Source organism: Ursus arctos, unplaced genomic scaffold (genome assembly GCF_023065955.2).
Source record: "Ursus arctos isolate Adak ecotype North America unplaced genomic scaffold, UrsArc2.0 scaffold_1, whole genome shotgun sequence".
NCBI classification, from domain to species: Eukaryota; Metazoa; Chordata; class Mammalia; order Carnivora; family Ursidae; genus Ursus; species Ursus arctos.
The window spans coordinates 31,657,041-31,678,179 of record NW_026622763.1 but is presented as its reverse complement, the minus strand read 5'-3'; the positions used below and the strand labels follow the sequence as shown (position 1 = coordinate 31,678,179).

At 36.4% G+C, this 21,139-nt stretch overlaps 1 protein-coding gene and 1 non-coding gene across 7 annotated transcripts in view; one reads left to right on the top strand and one right to left on the bottom strand.

Moving 5' to 3' along the window:
- EPC2 (enhancer of polycomb homolog 2) overlaps nucleotides 1-21,139 on the bottom strand; it is a 117,096-nt gene that overhangs the window by 75,695 nt on the left and 20,262 nt on the right. The window lies entirely within an intron of this gene.
- LOC113250951 (U6 spliceosomal RNA) lies at nucleotides 12,814-12,917 on the top strand. The gene has a single exon (XR_003314274.1). It is a non-coding gene; the product is annotated as a U6 spliceosomal RNA (small nuclear RNA).

Genomic DNA, 21,139 nt, shown 5'->3' with positions numbered 1-21,139 from the left:
CCTGGGTGGCTCAGTAGGTTAAGCATCTGCCTTTGGCTCGGGTCAATGATCCCAGCCTCATGGGATGGAGCCTCCATTGAGCTCCCTGCTCAGCAGGGAGCTTGCTTCTCTCTCTGCTTCTGCTCCTCTCCCTCACTCATGCTCACTCCCTCTCATGCGTGTGCGCTCTCACTTTCTCTCTCTCTCTCAAAATAAAATCTTAAAAAAGAAAGAAAAAATTTAAAAAATAAAATAAAAAATGCACAAATTACAGCAAAAAATAACAAGGGGCATGAAGAAACAGGGAAATATACTCAATCAAAGAAACAAAATAAATCTCCCAAAAAGACCCTGAAGAAATGGAGATATGTGAATTATTTGACAACAAAGTTTAAAATATTTATCTTAATAAAGCTCAATGTGCTACAAAAAAAACATAAATAGGCAGCTAAATGAAACCAGGGAACCTGATGCATGAACAAAATGAGAATAGCAATGAAGAGATAGGAAATATCAAAAAGAACCAAAGAAATTCTGGAGCTGAAGATTACAGAAACCAAACTGAAAAATCCACCAGAGGAATTCAACAGCATACTTCATCAAGCAGAGGAAAGAATTAGTGAACTCAGAGAAATCATTTGAAATTATTTAGTCAGAGGAACAAAGAAGGGGGAAGAAATGAAAGCCTAAGAGATTTATATATACTACTGACACACCAATATAAACATTATGGAAGCCCCAAAGAGAGAAAAGAGAAAGAAGCAAAGGATTTGTTGAAACAACAATGGCTGAAAATCAAATCGGAGGGAAGAAACGGACATCCAAATTCAAAAAGCTCAAACAACATCAAAAAGATGAACTCGAAGAAGCTCACACTAAGACACATTGTAATCAAACTGTCAATAGTCAAAGACAAAGACAGAATCTTGAAAGCATCAAGAGAAAAGCAAACCATCAAGTACAAGGGAACACCCATAAAATTATCAACAATTTCTCATCAGAAATACTACAAGCCAGAAGAGTGGGATGATAAATTCAAAGCAATGGAAGAAAAAAAACTGCCAACCAAGATACTGTACCTGGAAAAACTGTCCTTCAAAAATGACAAAGGACAAATGATAAAGACCACCCATATAAACAAAAGATGAGGGAATTCATCTCTACTAGACCTGTCTTTTAAGAATTGCTAAAGGGAGTCCCTTCAAGTTGAAACAAAGACACTAGACAGCAACACAAAAACATTCAAAAACATAAAACTCTCTGGTAAAGGTATATTTATAGACAAACACAGACTCTTGGAATACTGTAATGGTGGTGCATAAGTCACTTTTGATTCTGGTATAGAACTTAAAAGATAAAAGCATAAGAGTAAGTATTAAGGGTGCCTGGGTGGCTCTGTTGGTTAAGCGGCTGCCTCCAGCTCAGGTCATGATCCTGGAGTACTAGGATCAAGTCCCATGTCAGGCTCCCTGCTCAGTGGGGAGTTTGCTTCTCCCTCTGACCCTCCCCCTTCTCGTGCATGCTCGCTCTCTCTCACTCCCTCTCTCAAATAGATAAAACTTCAAAAAAAAAAAAAAGTATTAAATACAAAACTGGGGCGCCTGGGTGGCACAGCGGTTAAGCGTCTGCCTTCGGCTCAGGGCGTGATCCCGGCGATCTGGGATCGAGCCCCACATCAGGCTCTTCTGCTATGAGCCTGCTTCTTCCTCTCCCACTCCCCCTGCTTGTGTTCCCTCTCTCGCTGGCTGTCTCTATCCCTGTCAAATATCTTGAAAAAAAAAATAAATACAAAACTATGTTACAAAATGTAAAAAGATTTAATTTGTGATATTAATAGCATAAAACAAGAGTTGTAAACAATCTGAACTTTTCTATGCAACTGAGTTTATCAGTTTAAAAAAGATTGTTATATTGTGTCATTATGTCTCAGTATTTTCTAAATTCCCTTGTGATTTCTTTCTTGATCCACTCTGTTCAGAAGTGTGCTGTTTAGTTTCCACATATTTGTGACTTTTCCAGTTTTCCTTTTGCTGTTGATTTCTAGTTTTATTCCACTGTGGTTGGAAAATATACTTGGTATGATTTCATTCTTCTTAAATTTGATAAAAGTTGTTTTGTGGCCTAATGTGATCTATCCTGGAGAATGTTCTGTGTGTGCTTGAGAAAAATATGTATTCTGCTGTTATTGGGTGGAGTGTTCTGTATATGTCAAGCTCTTGCCAAATAATCGAGAAGGAAAAAATTCCAAATTCATTTAACAATGACTAATTGAACTCAATGAATAATGAATATCAGGTACTACCCCGATACCAGGATTAGACAAATACTACAGGGTGGGGTGGGGGGTGGGGGGTGGGTGAGGGCAGTCAAAAGGTACAAACTTCCAATTACAATTTTAATAAGTTCTGGGGATGTAATGTACAGTATGGTGGCTATAGTTAAAAATACTATACCCTCCCTACACTTGGAAATTGCTCACAGTAACTCTTAAAAGTTCTCCAAAAACGTTCATGGACTCTAACACAGGAACAGAACTACTACAGGATCTGGCAATCCCACTTTTATGTGTATATTCGAAAGAACTGAAAACAGGATGTAGAAGAGATATTTGCATATCCATGTTTGCTGTAGGGTTATTCACAATATCCAGTGGTGGAAGGAATCCAAATGTTTACTGACAGATGAAGGGATAAACAAAATGTGGTATATACATTTAATGGAGTATTAGCCTTAAAAGGAAGGCAATTCTGACACATGCTATAACACTGATGAACCTTGAGAACATTATGCTAAGTGAAATAAGCCAGTCCTGGTCACAAAAAGATAAATCCTATATGATTTCACTTACATGTTACCTAAAGTAGTCAAATCCTTTCTTTTTTTTAAAAGATTTTACTTTTAAGTAATCTCTACACTCAACGTGGGGCTTGAACTCACAAACCCCGAGATCAAGAGTCGCATGCTGTACTGACTGAGCCAACCAGGCGCCCCTAAAGTAGTCAAATTCTTAAAAATAGCAAGTAGAACAGTGGTTGCTAGGGACTAGGAGAGGAGGAAAAAAGAAGCTGTTGTTCAATGTGTATAGCTGCAATTTTCCAAGATGAAAAAGTGCTACGTATCTATTTCATAACACTGTACATACAGTTAACACTATTGTATTGTGGACTTAAAAACAGTTCAGATGGTAAACTTCAGGTTATGATTTCTTCACCACAACAATAAACAAAAAGCTTATTAATTATCTGATAAAAGTAATCCAAAACAACCACCAATTCTGACACATTTTTGAATAAAACTATTTCAAAAATAATGAAAAAATCCTCAAAGACTCCAATAAACAATAGTAAAATAGTACTATTATAATACGTTATTGCAATAAGTCAAATAGCAAAAAAAAACAAAAACAAACTAAAATCAGACTTCAAAAACAACATTATGTAAAATATCAACGAAGCAACATTCTGAGAAACCTCAATGAATGAAAAGTATAAACCAAGATTTTACATCCAGCTAAGCTGGATGTAATTCTATAAGGGACTTTTGACAAATCTACTAGAATAGCACTGTTCAACAGAAATACATTGCAAGCCATACATGTGACCCATATATTTAAATTTTCTAGTAGCCACACTTAAAAAAGAACAGGTGAAATTAGTTTTAATAATACATTTTATTTAAGCCAATATACACAACTACAATGTTATCATTTCAACACACAATCAATACAAAAATGTATGCAGATACTTACATTTTTTTCTCCCATAACAAGTCTATAAAATCTAGTGTGTATTTTACCTGTATGGAACATCTAAATTCAGACTAGCCATATTTCAAGGGCTCAACAGCCACAAGGGATTACTGGCTACATATTGGATCGTACAGTCCATCTTCACCTTGGCTTTATCCAACCAAGAGATAACTTGTAAACTCCAATAAAATTTTACACACACACACACACACACACACACACACACTCTTCATCCAACCAAGAGATAACTGGAAAACTTTTAGTTTAGTAGTAAGATTTTACTTAAACACACACACACACACACACACACACACGTCTCTCAAACATGGGATAAGGATGAAAGACTAGTGTACAAACATCTGCACACAAAGTGGAAATAATGCAACTAAAAACGGGAGAAGAAAAAAAATACAAACCTTCTCAAATACAAAATATAATTTTTTAAATAAGAGCAAAAAGAGAGGGGCGCCTGGGTGGCTCAGTCATTTAAGTGGCCGACTCTTGATTTCAGCTCAGGTCATGATCTCGGGGTCCTGGATCGAACCCTGTTTGGGCTCTGCACTCAGCAAGGAGTCGGCTTGAGAATTCTCTCTTCCTTTCCCTCTGCCCCTCCCCCCACTTGTGTGCTCTCTCTTAAACAAATCTTTTTTATAAATAGCAAAAAAAAGAAATGTAGACAATACAACAAAATAAAAAATTATTAAATATCATAATAGAGTTGAGACCAAATACATTCAATCATATCAATAAATATCAATGGACTTACCTATAAAAACAAAAAAATTTTCAACTTGTCTCACAACCCAAGACTCAACTACATGCTGTGTACAAGAAACACACCAAAAAACAAAACAAAACAAAAAACACCACAAAAACAAAAAAACAAAGTGGCTCAGGAATAGTAAAATTAAAGGAATGGATGGAAGTTTATCAGGTAATGAAAGACAGTAAGAAAGACAAGCAGACCCTAATTACCAGACAAGTAAAGTTCAAGTCAAAGAGCATTAAGTATGACCCAAAACCCACAATTCACAATAATGGCTTTTAATATCTGCATATCATTCATCAATGGCTGTATCTATAAGTTTTGGATACCTATACATATTTAAGAATATCTATGCATCAAGTAACACAGCAACCTTTTCATAAAGCGCTATAGTATATGGAAGGACTGATAAAGACACACCAATACTATTAACTAACTTTAACACACCACTCTTCGCATAGGGAGGTGGACAAAGAACAAACATGGACCTAAGCACCGACCTAATTTAGTAAGGTAGTTCTTGTAGCTATATATATAAAACGTAACATCCAATGCTCCTCCTCCTCAAATACACAAGCAACTTTGATAAATGTGATCAACAAGAAACCAAAATCGTACACAAGGAGAAACAACAAATAAACCTCACTTACTAGAAATGAATATTCATATATCCACAATGAAGAGAACAGAAAACAAAGAAATTTTAAGTTCCTTTGGAAAATAACGATTTGAAGCTCATGTGTAAAACTTAGATAACATATACTTCAAAGAACTGTGATGATACAGTAATTTATGGCACATTCTAAGAGATAAAAGTTTCTTGTTTTTATTAAAACATATCACAGAGGTGCAATATTCAAAATAGTGCAATTTTAAGAACAGGATAAAAAAATTTAGGAATTTTGACAATTAAAACCCTTTTTTCTTTTTCTTTTTTTTAAAGATTTTATTCATTTATTTGACAGAGAGAGACAGACAGCAAGAGAGGGAACACAAGCAGGGGGAGTGGGAGAGGAAGAAGCAGGCTTCCAGCGGAGGAGCCTGATGTGGGGTTCGATCCCGGAATGCCAGGATCACGCCCTGAGCCAAAGGCAGACGCTTAATGACTGAGCCACCCAGGCGCCCCTAAAACCCTTTTTTCAACACCCATTCATAACATAAAATTCCTTGAAAGAAAGAAATGTCCCCAAGCTGATAAAGAGTAGGCGCCCATGGAAAACCTATACCTAACAACCATACTTACGGTCAAAGACTGAATGCTTTCTTCCTGAAATGAAATTCAAGCCCAGGAAGTCTGTTACCGCTTCAAACCCACATTTCACCTAAGATTCTAGTCAGTACAATAAGGGAACAAAAACAAATATAGGTATGCGGACTGGGAAAGAAGACATAAAATTATCTGTACATGATATGCTCATGTAGGGAAAAAATCCTAGGGAATCTCAACAGAGCTCCTAGAACTAAAGTGAATTTAACAAAGTCACAAGTCCATATTGAACACTCAACTGTATTTCCATGTATCGACAACGAAAAAATGAAAATAAAAAGCAGTATCATTTACAACAGCATCAAACTACTAAATACTTAAGAGACAGGCTTAACAAATTATATGTGAAACCTGCAACATAAATGGAAATACAACGTGTTCATGGACTGTTTAAAAAAAATTTACTTGGGAAAATTTTCCTCCAAATTACCTAAATTTCTAATAAATTTCAATCAAAACCCCAACAAGTGTTTTTTTTTAAAACAGAAATGGACAAGTTGATTCTAAAATTCATATAGAAAGGCAAAAGAAAAATAGCTAAAATAACCTTGAAAAAGTAAATTTGAAGGACATATATAATCTGATTACAAACTAAATCATAAATCAGAAAGCTAAATTAATGAACAGTGTCACTAGCATAAGAACATGTAAAGCAACAGAAAACCACCATACAGAAGTCTAGAAACGGGCCCACATATACAAAAATAATGAATTTTAGACAAAGGTACCATTTAATGAAGGAATTAAATGAGGGTAAGGATAGTCTTTTCCACAAATGGTCTGAACAGGAGTTTAGGAAAAAATAAGCCTATGCTCTTACCTCACACTTTACATAAAAACTAACTCAAAATAGATCACAGACCTAAATATAAAGCCTAAACTTATAAAATATCCGTAAGAAAATATAGGAGAAAAATTTTAGTGACCCTGGGTTTGGCAAAGATTTCTTAGAACACAAATGCACACATTATAAATGAAGGAATTGATAAATTAGGCTTCCTAAAAATTCAAAAATTATGCTATTCAAAATACATACTTTAGAAAATGAAAAGACATGCCAGACTGAGAAAAATATTCACAATACATATGTGAGAGCTCTTCTATGCAGAATATATAAAGAAGTCTTACATCTCAGTAATAATAAACCAACCCAATTTTTTAACAAAACAAGTCAAAGACTTAAACAGACACTTCACAAAAGAAAATATAGTAATGACCAATAAACACTTGAAAAGATGCTCAGCAACTTTATATCAGGAAAATGCAAAATAAACCCACAGAAAGTTTTGATATACACTCACAAAATGACTAAAGTAAGAAACTGACAACACCAACTGTTGGTGGGAGTGTCAAATGATTATTACCCCTTTGGAAAACTATTGGGCAGCTTCTTATAAAGTAAATACATGCTTATTATGGGGGCACTTGGGTGGCTCAATCACTCGGTTAAGCATCCAACTCTTGATTTTGGCTCGGGTCATGATTTCAGGATCCTGAGACAGAACCCCAAGTTGGGCTTCCTGCTCAGCAGTGAGTCTGCTTGAGATTCTCTCTCTCCCTACCCTCTCCCCCATGCATGCTCTCTCACAAGAGCGTGCTCTCTCTCTCAAATAACTTTACAAAAAATAATACATGTATCATATGACCCAGCAATCCTACTAAATATGTACCCAAGAAGTGAAATGCATGTCCACAAACAACTTGCACATAGATGTTAACTGTTATTTTACTTACAGGAGCCCCAAATTGGAAAGAATACAAATGTACATCAACAGGTAAATAGACAAAGTGGATAGATTCGTTCATTAGAATACTACTCAGTTTTTAAAAAAATGAAGAGGGGTCAAACTGATGACATGCACAACAATGATGTATCTCAAAAGTATACTGCGGAGAAAGGAAAACCCTCTTACACTGCTGGTGGGAATGCAAGCTGGTGCAGCCACTCTAGAAAAACAGCATGGAGGTTCCTCCACAAGTTAAAAAGAGAGCTTCCCACGACCCAACAATTACACTAGGGATTTACCAAAATGATACAAAGTGATCCAAAAGCGCCACCTGCACCCCAATGTTTACAGCAGCAATGTCCACAATAGCCAAACTATGGAAAGAGCCCAGATGTCCATCGACAAATGAATGGATAAAGAAGATGTGGTACACACACACACACACACACACACACACACTGGACTATTACTCAGCTATCAAAAAACTGAAAACTTACCATCTGCAACGACATGGATGGAACTAGAAGATATTATGCTAATCGAAATAAGTCAGAAAAAGCCAATTACCATATGATTTCACTCACATGTGGAATTTAGGAAAGAAAACAGAGAATCATGGGGGAAAGGAGGGAAAAATAGAATGAGACAAAATCAGAGAGGGAGATAAACCTTAAGAGACTCTTAACAGTAGGAAGTAAACTGAGGGTTGCTTAAGGGGAGAGGGTGGGGCGATGGGGTAACTGGGTGATGGGCATTAGGAGGGCACGAGATGTGATGAGCACTGGGTGTTGTGTGCAACTGATGAATCACTGAACTCTACCTCTGAAACTAAAAATACACTATATGTTAGTTAATTGAATTTAAATAAAATAAAAATATTTTAAAAATGAGTCCACTTTGGGGGAGGAGGCTGGTCAAACTAGGTGAAGGTGATTAGAGGTACAAACTTTCAGTTATAAAATAAGTCACAGAGATGAAAAGTACAGCATGGGGAATATGATAATATTGTAGTAATATTGTTCGGTGACTAACCAGATTGCACAGTAATGTATGGGACTGTGGAATCACTATGTTGTACACCTGAAACTAATATAACATTGTGTGTCAACTATACTTCAATAATAGAAATTATTTTTAAAGTCCCCCAAAAAAAGTACACTGAGAAATAACCAGATGCAAGTGGCTACATACTGTTATGGTTCCCTTTATGACATGTAAGAAGAGAGAAAACTATTATGTAGTGATCGAAATTAGATCATTAGTTGACTGAAATGGGGATGGAGGATATGACTGCAAAGGGTTAAAGCGGACTTTTATGGGGAATGAAAACGTTCTCTTTATTGTCTGGAATGGTGATCACACAGGTACATTTGTTTATGAAAACACAGAGCCCCACACAAAAGAAATGCTTTATACTATGTAAATTATACTTCCATAAAGTTGATTTTTAAAATGAAGAAAAGGGGCGCCTAGCTGGCTCAGTTGGTAGAACATGCCACTCTTGATCTCGGGTCATGAGTTCAAGCCCCACATTGGGCATGCACTTGAAATTAAAAAAAAAAAAAAAAAAAGACGACGATGAAGAAGAAAAAATACCGTGATGAAACAAAAAGTTAATGTAAACAAAACAAGCTAGCAAGACAATATTTACAATGCTGGTGAAATTATGATGAGTAAAACACTTTCAAGAATGAGTGCTAGTGAATGTGTTAAAGTGTAAACTGGTATAATGTGGAAAACAGTTTGGTAAGATGTTTCTAAGCTTTAAATACACTGCCATGTAAGACCTCTTGAAAAATAATGAAATCTGAAAATACTTATGCATTAAGTAGAAAAAGCAGGAAATAAAATCACATACTGAAGATAATACCAAATATAGCAAGGTAAACAGAATGCTAAGATGATAGCATTGAATACATGTAGAATTAAAAAAAAAGCAGCTAAGAAATGTGCGGAAGTATTAACTAGTGAAATTACAGGTGGTCTCTATTTTCTCCTCTACATTTTCTACAATTTACTCAAATAATACATATTACAAAAAGCAACCAGTGTCAATCTTTAAAACTACTGATCTGGTATCTTTTTCATAATCAAAAGAAGAGATGAGAAAGACAAAATAAAAAAAGACTCTAGATAAGTCCTTATCCTGTTCTAATTAAATTTGCTTCTCGTCTAGTACTAACTTTCTAAATCTGATTCTCAGTCCTGGAAGCATATTAAAATCACCTGGAGAGGCCAAATATGGACTACATGGGAGAGAAAATAGTTAAAAGGATTCAACAGCTGACTTCCACTCCAACAAAAATGAAATACACAATGGAATATTATACAGCCATAAAAAGAATGAAGTACTACAACATGCATGAACCTTTAAAACATTATACAATGTGAAAGTCATCAGATACAAAAGGCCACATATTATATGATTCCATTTACAGGAAATGTCCAGATATAGGCAAATCCACAGAGAATTAAAGTGTATTAGTGGTTGCTGGGGAGTGGCAGGGGTCACAGGATGCAAAGTGACTAATGTGTATGGGATTTCTTTTTAGAGTGATGAAGTGTTCTGGAACAAGATAGTTATGATGTACAACACTGAATATAGTAAAAACCACTGAACTGTACACTTTAATATGGTGAATTCCATTACATGAATTTTATTACCAAAAAACACTGCAGAGTTGCCTGGCTGGCTCAGCCAGGTAAAGGTCTGGCCTTTAGCTCAGGTCATGATCCCAGGGTCCTGGGACTGAACCCTGCATTGAGCTCCCTGCTCAGTGAGGAGCCTGCTTCTCCCTCTCCCTCTGCTGCTCCCCCTACTTGTGCACATGCACACACTCTAATAAATAAAATCTTTAAAAAATATTGCAAAGAAAAAGAGGTGAAGTAACAGGAAATGAATTCACCCTTCTACCAAAAGCAACAACAAAAAAATCTGACAAGATTTGAAACAATGGTTTTCCAGACACTGGATAATAGGCAATGAAGGACAATGATACTTAAAAGAAGTAAAACACAACTGCCTCAGCTTACTATCCTGGAAAAGTTTCTACGCCATGGAGCATGAAAGTGAACTAAGACAGAGCCTAAAATAAAAGACTTCATGAGTTGAAGAGACGGAAACAAGAATCTAAGAAGATGAAGGCACCTAAGGTTCACAGAGTGCCAAGAAGGAAGGAAATGCAGAGAGCCCAGGAGATCTGCAGAGAGTTCTCTGCAGTATTCAGCACAGTACTCATCAGCACAGGTTTGTGAAAAAACTAAGTGGCACTGGAGAAAGAACTATCCCAAAAGATTAGAAGGAAAAGTGCCTGTCAGGGCCAAAAAGAGCACCTGTTCCCACCAAGGCTGGGGAAAAAAAAAAAAAACATGCTACACACAGAGGAACAAAGGATGACACTGAATTTCTCATCAGAAACAATGCAAGTGGGAGCACCTGGGTGGCTCAACCTGTTAAGCATCTGCCTTCGGTTCATGTCATGATCCTGGGGACCTGGTATGGAGCCCCATGTCAGGCTCCTGTCTGCTTCTCCCTCCCCCCTGCCCCCACTTGTGTGCGCGCGCGCTCTCTCTCAAAATAAATAAATACATACATACATACATACAATCTTTAAGAAAAAGAAACAATGCAACTGAGAAGACTGGAGCACCACTGTTTAAATACTGGAAGAAAGAACTGTCAAGGGGTGCCTGGGTGGCTCAATTGTTAAGCATCTGCTTTCAGCTCAGGTCATGATCCCAGGATCCTGGGATCAACCCCTGCATCAAGCTCCCTGCTCAGCAGGAAGCCTGCTTCTCCCTCTCCCACTCCCCTGCTTGTGTTCCTTCTCTTGCTGTCTCTTTCTAGCAGATAAATAAAAAATCTTAAAAAAAGAAAAAAGAAAAAACTGTCAAGCTAGAATTCTATATCCAGCAAAAATATTTTCAAAAACAAAGGTGACATTAGAGATGTTATACAATAATGTCCATATAGTTGATAATACTGTAATTTACATTTATAAATTATTAAGAGGATAAATTTGTTATGTGCTTTGCTACACAAAAAAATTGGGAAATAACATTTTTAGACATGCAAAAGCTGAAGTAATCATCACCAGCAGACCCACTATAAGAAATGTTAACAGAAATCCTTTGGGAAGAAGGAAAAGGATACCAGATGGAAGTCTGAATATCAAACAAACTGATGGAAAGGAGTAATAATAATTATGAAATAAATACCTACATTTTTCTCTTATTATTTAAAAGTATTTGAAAAATAATTGGCTATTAAAATAAAAATAATAAGAAAGCATTATAGGGTTTATTTTAGGTGTAAATGTATGGAAACAATAGCATAAGGTCCGGGCAGGAAGAAATGGAAATACACTATCATAAAGTTCTTACACTATATATAAGTGGTATCATTTAAAGACAGACTGTGATAAACTAAAGATATACAGATAGTCCGAGTTATGACGATCCAACTTACGATTTCTTCACTTTATAACGGTTTGAAAATGATACACGCTTTGAAAATGATACACGCTTAGTAGAAACCATAATTCAAAATTTGAATCTTGATCTTTTCCTGGGCTAGCAATATGTGGTAAAATGCCCTCTTGTGATGCTGAGCAGTAGCAGTGAGCTGCAGCTCCCAGTCCACCACACAATCATGAGGGTAAACAACCTATACATTTACAACTGTTCGTACCCAAACAACCGTTCTGTTGTTCATTTTCAGTACAGTATTCAATAAATTACATGAAATATTCAAAACTTTACTATAAAAGACTTTCTGCTAGGTGACTTTGCCCAACCCTAGGCTAATATAAGAGTTCTAAGTAGGTTAGGCTAAGCCATGATGTTCAGTAGGTTAGGTGCATTAAATACACTTGACTTACAACATATTCAACTAGCAATGAGTTTAGTGGGACATAGCCTCATGTCAAGTCAAGAAAGATCTGTATATTATAAACCCCAAATCAGAATTTCTCAACCTTGGCTCTATTGACATTCTGGACAAGGTAAGCCTTTCTGTGGGAGGTCTTGTGCACTGGAAGATGTTTAGCAGCATGCCTGACTTCTACGCATGAGATGATGGTAACACCCCTACCACCCCTCAGTATGAAAATCAAAAATGTTTCCAGACATTATCAAGTGTCCTCTGGGAAATAAGTCAGACTCTCTGACAACCATGTCCCATATCAATCACTTAAAGTAAAACAAAAATTTTAAAAAAGTTATAGCAAATAAGCCAAAAACAGAGATAAAATGGAATCACAAAAATAATCCAAAAGAAGGCAGAGTAAGCGAGAAAGAAAACAAACAACAGAAGAAAAAGAAAATAGTGCTTGCTTCAGCAGCACATATACTAAAACTGGAATAATACAGAGATTAGCACGGCCCCTGCACAAGGATGACATGCAAATCCGTGAAGTGTTCAATATTTTTTAGGGGTACCTGGCTTCCTCATTCGGGAGAGCATGCAACTCCTGATCTAGGGGTTGTAAGTTCAAGCTGCACATTGGGCACAGAATCTACTAGAAAAGACAGGAAGGAAAGAAGGGAGGAAGGGGAAATGGTAAGATGACAGAGTGAAACCTAACCATATCAAAAATCATTATCAAATCTCAGTGAACTAGGAATAGAGGGGAACTTCCTCAATTAAACAAAGACTATCTACAAAAATTCTACAGCTAACAGTATAGTTACTGGTGGGAAACTCGAAGCTTTCCCACTAAGATAAGTTACAAAGCATAATGTCCCCTCATCACTTTGTTTCAACATCATACTGGAAGTTCTAGCTAGTGAAATAAGACAAGAAAAGGAAATAAAAGGTATACAGATAGGGAAAGAAGACATAAAACTGCCTTTGCAGATATTATGATCATCTATACAGAAAATCTGAAGGAAATGACAAAGTAGTCCTCAAACTAATAAGTGATTATAACAAGGCTGCAGGATTCAAGATTATATACAAAAGTAAATCACTTTCCTACATACCAGCAACGAACAAGTAGAATTTGAAACTAAAAACACAGTATCGTTTACCTTAACACTTCTCAAAATGAAATACTTAGGTGTAAAATCTAACATGTCTATACAGTATCTATGAGGGAAAATTACAAAATTCTGAGGAACGAAATCAGAGAAGAGCTACATAAATAGATATTTCATGTTCACGGATAAGACAACTCAATAAGAAGTCTTTAACAAGGGGCACGTGAGTGGCAGTCAGTTAAGCATCTAACTCTTGGTTTTGGCTCAGGTCGTGACCTCAGGATAGTGAGATTGAGCCTGCCTTGGGCTCTGTACTCAGCACAGAGTCTGATTAGGTCTCTCTCTACCTCTGCCCCTCCCACTCACCCTGTCCATGCTCTCTCTCTAAAATAAATAAATCTTTTTTTTTTTTAAAGTCTTCAACAAATGGTGCTGGAAAAACTGGACATCCACATGCAAAATAATAAATCCAGACACAGATCTTACATCCTTCACAAAAATTAATACAAAAGGGATCACAGACCTAAACATAAAATGCCAAAATTCCTATAAGGCAACACAGAAAAAAATCCAGATGACCTTGGGTATGGCAGTGACTTTTAAAATACAACACCAAAGGTACCGGCCATGAAAGAAATTGGTAAATTAGACTTCAAAATTAAAAACTTCTGTTCTGTGAAAAAAAACCACTCAATGTGAAAAAAAAATGAAAGGCCACAAACTGAGAAAAAAAACTGATAAAGGACTGTTATCCAAAAAAAATGGAAAGAACTTTTAAAACTCAACAATAAGAAAAGCAGCAACCTGATTTAAAAATTAGGCCAATTCTTTTTTTTTTTTTAAGATTTTATTTATTTATTTGACACAGAGAGAGACAGCCAGCGAAAGAGGGAACACAGACAGGCAGTGAGAGTGGGAGAGGAAGAAGCAGGCTCCCAGCAGAGGAGCCTGATGTGGGGCTCGATCCCAGGACTCTGGGATCACGCCCTGAGCCGAAGGCAGACGCTTAATGACTGAGCCACCCAGGCACCCCCGAAATTGGGCCAAATCTTAACAGATATTTCACCAAAAAAGATATACACATAGCACATAAACATATGAAAAGATGCTCCACATCATATATTATGAGGGAAAAGCAAATTAAAATGAAATACCAATGCACATCTATTAGAACAGCCAAAATTCAGAACACTGACAACATTAAATGCTGGCGAGGATGTAGAGCAACAGGGTTGGGATTAGGAATTCTCATTCACTACTGGTGGTAATACAAAATGGTACAGTCACTTTAGAAGACAGTTTGGCAGTTTCTCACCAAATCAAACATTCTCTTACCATATACCAACACCTGTGCCCTTGAATCTTATGCAAAGGAGCTGAAAATTTGTGACCACATAGAAATCTGCCCATGGATATTTACAGCAGTTTTATTCATAATTATCAAAACTTGAAAGAATCAAGATGTCCTTTAGTCGGTGAATGGATAAACAGTGGCACATCCAGACAACAGAACATATAATTGAATGCTAAAAAGAAATGAGCTATCAAACCATGAAAAGACATGGAGGAACCTTAAATGCATACTACTAAGTGAAAGAAGCCAATCTGAAAAGGCTACGTACTGTATGATTCCAACTAAATGATGTTTTGGAAAATACAAAACAATGGAGATAGTAAAAAAAAAAAAAAAATCAGTGGCTATGGAGGGTTGGGGGTTAGTGATAAACAAGGTGGAGCACAGAGGATTTTTAGGGCATTGAAAAACACGTCATCCATTTGTTCAAATCCATAGAATGCTAATGCAAACTATGGACTCTGGGTGATTATGATTTGTCAACGTAGGTTCACTAACTGTAACAATCTGGTGGGAAATGCTGATGATGGGGGAGGCTATGCATGTGCAAGGACAGGGAATATATGGGAAATCTCTGTATGTTCCCCTCAATTTTGCTGTGAACCCAAACTTGTTCTAAAAGTGTAAAATCTTAATTAGAAAATCATGTTAAATATAAACAATGTCGTGAACACCACTATTAAGGCAAAGATTGTGAGACTAGATAAAAACAAGACCCTATTAAAAGTTGCCTTTGGGGGCGCCTGGGTGGCACAGCGGTTAAGCGTCTGCCTTCGGCTCAGGGCGTGATCCCGGCGTTATGGGATCGAGCCCCACATCAGGCTCCTCCGCTATGAGCCTGCCTCTTCCTCTCCCACTCCCCCTGCTTGTGTTCCCTCTCTCGCTAGCTGTCTCTATCTCTGTCAAAAAAATAAATAAAATCTTTAAAAAAAAAAAAAAGTTGCCTTTGAAAAGCAGCTTGAATATGAAGAAACAAACGCACTTTGAATACGAAGATTTAAATAGAAGTAAAAAAGAGAAAAGAAAAGAAAAAAGATACACCATGCTAACACTAGTCAGAGAGACTTTGGCCATATTAGCATGCAACATAGATCTCAGAACAAAGAGTATCACCAGGGATTAAGAAGTTTATTTCATTGAGGCACCTGGCTGGTTTCGCTGAAAGAGCATGCAGCTCTTGATCTCAGTCAGGGTCATGAGTCTGGGTGTAGAGATTACTAAAAATAATAAACTTAAAAAAAAGTTCAGGGGCGCCTGGGTGGCTCAGTCATTAAGCGTCTGCCTTCAGCTCAGGGCGTGATTCTGGTGTTCTGAGATCGAGCCCCACATCAGGCTCCTCCGCTGGGAGCCTGCTTCTTCCTCTCCCACTCCCCCTGCTTGTGTTCCCTCTCTCACGGGCTGTCTCTATCTCTGTCAGATGAATAAATAAAATCTTTAAAAAAAAAAAAAGTTCATTATGCTTAAAGAGATCAATCGAACAAAAGGACATAACAACCCTACTCACGTATGCACCCAATAACAAAACTTCAAGATACATGAAACAAAAACCAGTATGACGTCAAGGGTAAATAGACAAACCCACAATTACAGAGGTTTTTATACCATATTCTCAATAATAGATAAAACAACTAGACAGAAAATCAGCAAAGATACTGCAGACTGTAACACTACCAGCTATCTTAACCTGACTTTTAGAGAATGCTCCACCCAACAAAGGCAGCATACACCTTCTTTTCATGTTCACAGGAATCATTTCCCAAGACAGAACATATTCTGAAAAGCATATTACAAATTTCAAAAAAGTTTACAAGAATTCAAACCATATGTTCTCAAACCACAATGGAATGAAGTTAGAAATTTATAATAGGAAAAAAAAAGAAGAAGAAGAAATTCATAACAGAAAGAGCTCTGTGAAACCACTAAATTCTTGGAAACTAACACATTTCTAAATAACCCCAGGGTCAAAGAAGAAATCAAAAGACAAACTACAAAGTATCTTAAAGTGAATGAAAATTTAAACAAAAAGTTGCAAAATACTGCTAAAACAGCACTTATGAAGAAGTGTATTGCACTCAATACCTATATTAAAATAAAGGTCTCAAATCAATGACCTTAGCTTTCCACCCTAAGAAACTAGAAAAAGAGCAAATTAAACCCAAGTAAGCAGAAGAAAGGAAATGATCAAGATCAAAGTGGAAATCAATGAAACCGAAACAAAATCAACAGAAAAAAAAAAATCAATGAAACCAAATGTTAGTTCTTTAACAAAATCAAAAGAATTGATAAGCTTCTAGTCAGACTGATGAGGAAAAAAGTGGGAAGACACAAATAACCAATGTCAGGAACAAGAGAGGAGACATCACCTTAGAGAGTATTATGAACTTCGCATCAATAAACTCGTCATTTAAGTGAAATGGACAAATTCCTTGAAAGAAACTTTTACCACAGCTCACTCAGGAAGAAATAGATAACCTGAACGACCCTCTAATACAGAAACTGAACTACAGTCAAAAATCCTTCATATAAAGAAAACTCCAGGGACAGATGGCTTCATTGGCAAATTCTATAAAATATTTGAGGAGGAAATAACACAAACTCTACACAAATTTTTCCATAATACTGAAGTAGAAGGGATACTTCCCAACTCATTCTATGAAGCCAGTATTACTCTGATACCAAAACCAGAAAAAGACATTACAAGAGAAGAAAACTACAGACAAATATCCCCTGTAAACATAGATGCAATATTCCCAAATAAAAATTTGGCAAAAAGAATCCAACAACACGTTGAAAGAATAAAACATAATCACATGGGGTTTATCCCAGGAAGGCAATATTTGTTTCAAAATCAATATAATTCACCGTATTAATTTTTTTAAATGCCATGATCATTTCTATACATAGAAAAAGCATTTACAAAATTCAACATCCTTTCTAAAATTCTCAGAAAACTAAAAATATATAAGGGAATTTCTTCAATCTGATAAAGAGGATCTACCAAAAACAAAAATCACATCATACTTAAGTGAAATAGTAAGTGCTTCTCTCTTAAAATTAGGAAGACGGGGATATCTGCTCTCAACATGCTACCCATCCATTCCTCCAATATTCTAAATACTGCTTTTGTAAGTAAAGTTATATGTATTTCATTAATTTTGCCTCCCAAAGACATACGTCAGCTTTAGCTTAAAAAAAAAAAAAATTCAATAAAGTCACATTACTAAGGTTCTGCTTTTTTGTATGAAACTGAATTTAAAGACATTTATCAACTAAAAAGATAAGTGCCCATTTGCAATAAATTTCTTTTAGAATTTAATAACATGGTAAAGATTTTTCTCTTCTGAAAAACAGCTGTGTTAAATGTTCAATGAATAAGAATTGAATCACCCACAGCTTCTCCATCTTAACTGCCTGTAGGGATATGAGGAAGAAAAGGTGGTGAGAGGCCCTTCATGGTTGGAGTAACTGATATCTAAGGCAGAAATGTAAACGTGAAAGCAATCTTATTATATAGAAACATTTACCATACCTATTATAATTCTCAAATACCTGACTTACAAATCAACTGTTGGAAAACAACTCAATTAGAAGTTATATAACATTAATTAGTTTCACTTCATAAAGTAACAAATGTTTAATCTTTTGTTATCTAATTGCTGGTTTTCTGAAACCTTGTTTTAAACTGAGGATTTCCTAATGCTGATTAAGACCATGACCTTCAACATCAACACTAATTTAGGAAGGTGACAGTAACATCAGTGGCTGGCTTGCTCTTAAATATCCAAGCAACAACAGAAATGAGTTAGTAGAGAAAATTCAAAACAGTAAACAAAGCAGATCACTGACACATGGGTTTAAAAAACATTATTTGATACTCAGTTCATTTATCTACTGATTAACAAAGGCATTTCTGACATTATTTTGCATTTCTTAAATACTAAGAGAGATAATTCTTATGGAAAATTTCAAGACACCTATACGTGAGAACCAAGAATTAGATCACTGGTTATGCAAAGTAAAAATAAGAACATTAAAAAAAAAAAAAAAAACAGCTAGCAAATGGATTCACTCATCCAAGAAATTACACAAAAAGAAAATGAGTATCTCTCACCCACAAAAAAACTGTGCCAGGCTATACAGCTCTCTATACTTGAAAAATGCTTGGGAAGCAGTTCCTCTGGAAACTACCAAATTTGAAATGGGCAATAGACGAACACTTTACTGCCATAAGTAAAAATCAGTATAATGGAAGCAATCTTTGGAGTGGGGGTGGGGGAACAGAATACTCTGCATTTATCAATATCATCTATCAGACTTTTAAAATCATTCAGCATCTCCCAGACTCATTTCAGAATTTCACAGAAATTATCAAAACCTTCAGGTGTTGCAGAAAAGGGGGGCGGGGGGAGTTGAGGACTACTGCTCTAAACCAGGGCTTCTCAAATTCTAATGTGCATTTGAAACACCTAGCAATCTTTTTAAAATGCACGTTTTTGATTCAAGAGGTGTAGGATAGGACTTGAAATTCAGCAATTTTAATGAACTCCCAGATAATGCCATATCCACAGACTGAACTCTGAACAGCAAGGTTTTCAACTATGCATCTCACAAAAGGTATCTTTATGGTATAATCACTGTGGAAAATAGTTTAACAGCTTTTTAGAAAAGTTAAACAGTTTTAATATACCCACCATACAATCAAGCCATTTCATTCCCAGGTATATACCCAAAACATATGAAAACAGATGTACAGAAATGTTCATAGCAGCTTTATTTGTAACAGCCAAAAACCAATCAACAGATGAGTGGATACACTGGTATATCCATAAAATTTTGGACTACTCTCAGCAATAAAAAGACATAAGTAATTGATACATGGTATATGTATGAATTTCAAACAATTATGCTGAGTGAAAGAAACCAAAGAATATATGCTTTTTGACCCCATTTATATAAAAAGTCTAGAAAATGTAAACCACCAATCTACAGTGACAGCAGATGAGCGTTTGCCTGCAGAAGGACAGACGGCATATAAAGAAGCATGAGGAAACAACTTTTGGAGGTGATAGATATGTTCATTAATGTTTTTTAAGGTGTACACAAATATCAACAAATTGTACATGTTAAGTATGTGCAGTTTATTCATCAATATACCTCAATAAATCTATTTTATTTTTTGAAGATTTATCTAAGAGAGCGAGACCACGTGCGCGCACACACACACACACAGGCACAGAGGGAGAAGGAGAAGCAGACCCGCCATCAAGCAGAGCGCCTGACGCAGGCCTTGATCCCAAGATCATGATCTGAGCAAGGCAGACACTCAACTGACTGAGCCACCCAGGAGCCCCAATAAACCTATTTCAGAAAGATAACTTTCAAATATAAACTTCTGGCTAAACAAAATAATGTCACTATAGATAAGTATATAAATTCTAACTTTTGAAACTCCAAGTAATACTATGATAACAAGAAATATTCAGTCTTTGTCCCCATTCCTGGCACAGAGCTCCTAAAACTCTTGGAATTTCCTAAGTGATAAGTGTGTCTTGATATTCCTAACAAATCCCTTTCAAACACATCTGAGTTTATGTTATGAGGTCACTTTTGGAAAGCACCTAAGAATGGAGGCTGGTTGCCAGAAGAACCAATCATGTGATTTAGAAGGCTGGAACTTTCAGTCCCACTCCCTAATTCCCGAGAGGTGAAGGGCTACAGATTGCAGATCAATCACCGATGGCTAATGATTTAATCAATCACACCTATGTAATGAAGCCTCCATAAAAAATCCCGAAATGACTGGTTTCAGAGAGTTTACAGGCTGATGGATATATGGAGGTGCTGGGAGAGGGGCATGCTTTGAGAGGGTATGGACACTCCATGCCTATTTCCCTTACCCTGCCCTATGCATTTCCTTCTACCTGACTGTTCCTGAGTTTTATCCTTTTATAATAAACTTATAATAAACCAGTAACCATCAAGTAAAATGTGTCTCTGAGTTCTGTGAACCAGTTTAGCAAATTAATTGAACCCAAGGAGGTGGTAATTGGATACTCCAATCTATAACCAGTTGGTCAGATGCACAGGTGACAGTCTGGACTTGTGACTGGCATCTGGAGGTGGGGGAGGGGAGCAGTCTTACAGAACTGAGCCCTGAACTTGTGCAATCTGATGCTATCTCCAGATAGTGTCAGAATTGAGTTGAATTGTAGGACATTCCCCTGGTGTCAGACAATTGCTTGGTGTGGGGAAAAAAAACCCAAACACTGAAATAAATGTCAGAATTGGATATATGCAACTGTGTGCCTATACTAAAAAT